This window comes from Hipposideros armiger, unplaced genomic scaffold (genome assembly GCF_001890085.2).
Source record: "Hipposideros armiger isolate ML-2016 unplaced genomic scaffold, ASM189008v1 scaffold_715, whole genome shotgun sequence".
Classification (NCBI taxonomy): Eukaryota; Metazoa; Chordata; class Mammalia; order Chiroptera; family Hipposideridae; genus Hipposideros; species Hipposideros armiger.
Genome location: NW_017732065.1, coordinates 819,614 through 826,301, shown reverse-complemented (window position 1 = coordinate 826,301; position 6,688 = coordinate 819,614). Strand labels below are relative to the sequence as shown.

The following is a 6,688-nucleotide window of genomic DNA, read 5'->3' as shown; positions in this document are numbered from 1 at the left end:
ACAGAACTTATAGTAGCTTAGACCAGGGGTCAGCAAACTGCGGCTCGCGAGCCACATGCGGCTCTTTGGGTACATTCCATCTCAAAAGTTTGCCGACCCCTCGAAGAGCCAATCCTGTCCCTCACAACAACTTAAAAATTATTCGAGAGCCATAAATACATTTTTACCTAATCATCATTATGTGAATAATATCCTTTAAAATTTTTATAAATGAAACTATGATAGTTTTATTTTCATTTTCAATTTTACTTCAAAGCCACATGTACGTACCCAAAGAGCTGTCATGTGGTTCGCGAGCCGCAGTTTGCTGCCCCTGGAGGCTCTTCCGTCTCAAAAATTTGCTGACCCCTGGCTTAGACCAATATTTTAGAATTAGAGATGGAAAAAAAAAAGTGGTCACATTTTAGATATATTTTGAAGTTGGCACCGATCAGATTTGTTAACATACTTGATATGGAGTATGGAAGAGAGAGTAGAGTCAAGATGACTTCAAGTTGGGCTGGCCAAGTGGCTTAGTTGGTTAAAAGCTCGCTCAAGAGTGCGAGCTCTGAGCAACAGCAGTTTGATGCCCGCCCCTCCCCCCCCCAAAAAAAAGATGACTCCAAGTTTTTTTGGACTTTGGAAATGGTAAGATGAAATTGCCCTTAGTAGAAATTATACGAGGAGAAAATTGGTGATGGCAGGGAGCTCAGTTTTGAATATGCTAATTCTAAATTACCCATTAGCATTCTAAGTGGGTCTGTAAAGTACACAGTTGCTTATAAATATCACACTCATGAAGAGGTCAGGGCTAAAATAAAAATTAAATTAAAAAAAATGGCAATCCCAGGTGTATAGATGATATTTAAAGTCATAAACCTAGATTGGATCAAAGAAACTTAGTCTAAGAAACAATAGGAGATGTTCAAGATGTGAGCCATGAGACATTATATTATGAGAAGGCTGGGAAGATGGGAAAACTTCAAAGGAGACAAAGTGTAATCAATTTAGGGTGGAAAACTGGAGAGAATGATGCTCTGGAAGCCAAATTTAAATATATATATATATATATATATATATATATATATATATATATAAATTAAAAACAAATATCAAATTGGTATAGTGAAAAGCCCTGACTATTGCATTATTAAGTGGCTAATTCACTCCAAGATAGAGCAAGGGACAATTGTATATTATATTTGAATGTCCATTATGTGCGTAGGATAGATGGTGATTTAAGGGAAAAAGAAAAACAAAACAAAAACAAAAACTCTCACAGGTACAACGTAACCCTCACAGATAAAATATTCTCCATCTTCAAAGCTAAAAGGCAGAGAGAGAGGATTAGGAACACTGGCTGTTAGTCTCATAATAAATGGCAAGCAGCAGTCTGGGAATACAGATGAAATAGAGATGAATTTTGATGGGTGGATTTGGGGGGGGGGGAAAGGCCATATTTGAGCTGGGTATTAAAGAATGACTATGGGTTTGCTGGGTGGGAAAAGGGAGTGGACAAAAGAATAGTATTATTCCAGGCAGATAAGTTGTCATGAGCAATGACGTAGAGGCATGAGAAGGCAAAGCTTGTTCAGGAATGAGGAATACATTCACTTCACTAGAATAGAGTGTACAAAGAAAGATGGGGGTAAAATAGCAGTAGATACACCTTTTTTCCTATATATAAACTCTTGCTCTACAATCCAATAGAAAGAAAAATTTGGTAAAGAGAGATATTCATCTAGAACCAAATATTATGATTACTATAATTTTTTTAAAAACCTTTTATATTTTTTGGAAAAGCCTGAAGCATGACATATTGTAAAATGAATATACCCTTAGATAAATATATAGAAGTACAAATTGTTCCCTCTAGGTTATTCCATTAAGTAGATTTTAATTTCAAATACTTTTGCTTTGGCTATTTTCTAACTCCCTTAAGTGTAATGCCATGTTTTACTGTCATCTCTCTCCTAGAAATGGTTCTCTATATTGCGAGACTGCAAGATCATCCAATAAGAGTGCGGCCGAATGAGCTGGAACATCTGACACACTGAATGTATGTGAGTACGACATGCATATCTTTAAAAAATAATAGTGGAAAGGAAATTGTCTTGTATGTACTTGAAGCACCTTGGAGTAGATTGTGAATTAATTAATATGGTGAATTGCCCGATTCTTGTCCTGAGCGAGCTCTCCCTGATAAGACTGGGATTTGTGCGTGCACGCAGCCAGGGGTCCATTTCTCCTCTAGGCACACACATTGAATTTTTGCCTGGAGCCACTTTGTCACTCATGCTGCAGTGCTTCTTAAAAAACGTTGAAAGCTGGCTTTCTGTCCGCCGCTGCATATATTCCCACTCATTCTACTGTTCCCTGACTCCTACTGAACTCATTCTTTATCACCCTTTGGTCTTTCTCAGCCATTCTGGTCTACTGGATGCCACATTTAGTTTTATTTGCTCCCTAAATCTGCAGTCAGCCAACTGCAATGGGTTCTCTCTAACCTTCTTGTTTGCTATCAACTTTATTCCCTGCCATGCTTACCTTACCAATTGCCAAGGTGGTGCTTATTTGTGTAATTATTTGACTGTTTTCTGTATCTGTCATTAGCTCAAATGCTCCATGCAGTCCAGGATCATGCATGTTTGCTGACACATCAGAGACATTCAACATTTCCCTGCTGCCTGACCCTACCTGGTCCTGAGGGGAATTCAGCGACTTAAAACGTCCCAGCCCTTTCCTGGTTGTTCAAAATCTCCATTCTTCTCAAATTCAAATCTTCCCCAGACTTTCTCAGTTTCAGATGAAACAACGTCCTGCTTTCTAGAAAGGATGAGGAAATGTGATGTGTATGTATCATCTATATTTTGTTTCCCCAAATAATAGATTTTAATTTTAACACTTTGTATTTCCTGATCAGCTTTCTTAAATCAACTATTCATCCCTGATTTAATCTCTCCATTTCCTGGGTTCCTTTCACACAGGCAAAACCCACACATGCTCACGTTTACCTTGTCCTGGGCCAATTCAAGCAATTCAAATCAGATCATAACAAACCTTCACCTCACTCTTCCCATCTCCCCACTCTAACTTAGCCTCCTTTTCCCATTCAGACTTCGCTATAGAACTGTTAACGTACTTTGCCAATTGGTGGGACATTCCACAAGAGAAGGCACTATTTTTATTTTGTTGTTCAGCGTATTTTCAGTACCTAGCACAATATGGAAAAGGGGCTCAGTAATTAAATGAGTTCATTTTAGACACCCTATTACTTACCACTCTACCTGAATGTTAACATTTTGCTTTAAGCGTACTTAAATTGCACTCACCAAGATAATAACTAATCACAATAGCTCCCCTCTCTGTTATTCAATCATAGCTACATTTCAAATTCTTCTCTTAAAGCTCATATTATAATTTATATAAATTATTGTGAACTTTGTGTATGCCTCATCACTTCATCAGTCAGCCCCTAGAGGTCAGGATGATGAACTTGCTTATTTCTTTAGCACCCACCACTCTTTTGATTATATGTATATATATATACATTTTTTTATTAAAGCACAGTTGTTATACTATATTATATTAGTTTCTGGTATACAGCATAGTGATTTGACATTTATATACTATAAATGGTCTAGTTACAGTGATACTATTGGCTATATTCCCTGTGATATACGCTATATCCTGATGACATATTCATTTCATTTTATTTATTTTTTAAATTTAAAGCTCAGAGTCTGTGTCTGCTTTGTTTGTTTATTTTATTCTTTAGATTCCACATATAAGTGAGATCATATGGTATTTGTCTTTCTCGTTCTGACTTATTTCACTTAGCGTAATACCCTCTAGGTCCAGCCATGTTGCTTCAAATGGTAAGATTTCATTCTTTTTTATGGATGAGTAATATTACATTGTATATGTGTACCATCTTTTCTTTATCCAGTTGTCTATTGGTGGGCACTTAGAACGCTTTCATATCTTGGCTATTGTGAATAGTGCTGCAGTGAATATAGGGGCACCTATAGTTTTTCAAATTAGTATTTTAGATTCTTCAGATAAATACCAAAAATTGAAATTGCTGGTTTGTAAGATAGCTATATATTTATTTATTTATTTTGAAGAACCTCCAAACTGTTTTCCATAGTGGCTGCACCAATTTTCAATGCCACCAAAAGTGCACGAGGGTTCCCTTTTCTCCACATCCTCACCAACATTTGTTGTTTGTTGGTTTATTGATGAGAGCCATCCGGACAGGTGTGAGGCAATATCTCATTGTGGTTTTAATTTGCATTCCTCTGATGATTAGTGACATTGAGTATCTTTTCATATGTCTATTGGCCATTCATATGTCCTTTTTGGAGAAATGTCTATGCATGTTCTCTGCCCCTTTTTAAAGTTGGTTTGTTTGCTTTAAGCTGTTGAGTTGTACAAGTTTTTATTGTTTGTTTTTTGTCTGTTTGTTTTTAATTTTGAATATTAGCCCCTTATGAGATGTATCATTGGTGAATATCTTTTCCCATTCAGTAGGATGTCTTTTCCTTTTATTGATTTTTTTTTCTGTGCAAATTTTTTTAGTTTGATGTAGTCCCATTTGTTTATATTTTCTTTTATTTTCTTTGCCCAAGCAGAGAATATCATTAAGAGCAATGTCAGAGAGTTTACTATCTATGTTTTCTTGTAGGAGGCTTTGTTGTTTTTTTTCCTAGATTTTTGTTTTTTAAAAATTAGGGAATTGGGGGAGAGGAACAGTGTTAAGGAGTTGGTGAAGGGGAACAGCCAAGTTGTTGCCCTTCAATCTTAGTTGTGGAGGGCACAGCAAGCAAGTCCAGTTGTGCTGCTCAGCTCAAGGTGCTGTGTTCAGTTAGTTGCGGGTGGGTGTAACCACCATCCCATACAGGAGCTGAACTGGCAGCCTTGTTAAGAGCACATGCTCTATCCCCTGAGCCACCTGGGTGGAAGTTCAGTTCAAGGTGCCAAGTTCAGTCTTTAGCTGCGGGTGGGCATAGCCCACCATCTCAAATAGGCAATCTTGTTGTTAGGAGCACGTGCTCTCACCAGCTGAGCCATCCTGCCACCTGGTGGCAGCTCAGTGGCAGCTCAGCTTGAGCGCAGCTCACTGGCACATGTGTGAATTGAACTGGCGACCCTGTTGCTCAGAGCTCACACTCTTCAGCAAGGTTTTAATCAACTGAGCCACTCGGCTGGCCCTTGTAGGAGTTTTATGGTTTCAGATCTTACATTTAAGTTTTTAATTAATTTTTATTGTATTCTCATATATGTTACAGGAAGGTGATCCAGTTTCATTTTTTTGCATGTATTTGTACAGTTCTCCTAGCACCACTCATTAAACAGACTGTGTTTCCTCCATTGTATATTCTTGCCTCCTTTGTCATAGATTAAATGACCATATAGGCATGAGTTTATTTCTGGGCTCTCTGTTCTGTTCTATTGATCTACGTGTCTATTTTTGTGCCAGGAATATACTGTTTTCATTGTTATAGCCTGCAACTCTTAACAAAGGCTTACTAATCAGTTATTACTAATGGATTGAATTAATACCTTAAGTACTTAAGGATCCTCTAAGATTGCTCTGACCACGTTAGTATTACCTTTGGTAAAATAGTTTGTCCCTGAAATAAAAATGTGAAAATTTAATGGGTTAGTCTGTTATAAACCATTTCAAATCATTAAATTAATCATTTCGAAAAACTATGCTAAATGAGCTATACTGTATGTGCTTCATATTTATGATCTCTTTATTTAAATAATTTAAAATATCTATCTATGTGTATGTTATATACACATGAACATGCCAGGTCTGACAATTAAATTCACAAACTCATCCTAGAAAAAGTGCTACATATCTCATTGCTGAATATCACTACGGTCGCCTTCAAAGTACTCCCCTTGGGAAGCTATGCACTGATGCCAGCGCCTAGTCTACCCTTCAAAGCAATTTTGGAACTTTTTTTGTGGAATGGCCATTAGAGCTGTCATCGTATTACCCTTGATGTCCTGAATGTCATCAAAATGTCTCCCTTTCAACATTTCCTTTGTCCCCAATGAAAGAAGTCATTGGGGGCCAGATCAGGTGACTAGGGAGGGTGTTCCAATACAGTTATTTGTTTACTGGCTAAAAGCTCCCTCACAGACAGCGCCCTTGTGAGCTGGCGCATTGTCGTGATGCAAGAGTCATGAATTGTTGGCAAAAAGTTCAAGTCATTTTCGTCTAACTTTTACAGGCAGACTTTTCAGCACTTCCAAATAGTAAACTTAGTTAACTATTTGTTCAGCTGGTACAAATTCATAATGAATAATCCCTCTGATACCAAAAAAGGGTAGCAACAGTGTTGCAACAAATTTGGGAACTTAATTGTCCCACCTTATACACATACATATTAGAAATTATTGGTAACCCCTTGATAAAAGAATATCCATTGATTAAATTAGTTCTAAGAAAATCAAATCTCCTCCAGGTCCTTTAATGCACCCGGTAAATGCACACAAGAGTAGATAGGAAATCTCTCAAAAACTGATTTAGGAACCTCAGCAGACTCAGGAATTACTCCACATTCATCTTTTCTCTGTATTACTTTTTGCCTTTTCAAAATAGATTCTTATTTTTTACCCTGTTTGATTCCCTGTTCCCTCTAATTCGCATGGATCAGCAGCCTGTGTTGAGTTATTTGCTCAGGTCTGATCA

General features: G+C 37.3%; 1 protein-coding gene across 2 annotated transcripts in view; it reads left to right on the top strand.

Moving 5' to 3' along the window:
• The first annotated feature begins 1,974 nt into the window (after positions 1-1,974).
• Positions 1,975-6,688, top strand: part of LRRC4C (leucine rich repeat containing 4C) — a 712,446-nt gene continuing 707,732 nt past the window's right edge. For both annotated transcript variants that reach the window (XM_019627148.1, XM_019627147.1), the window contains exon 1: positions 1,975-2,042. The gene's annotated coding sequence lies outside the window, so the exon portion shown is untranslated. The remainder of the gene's footprint in view (positions 2,043-6,688) is intronic.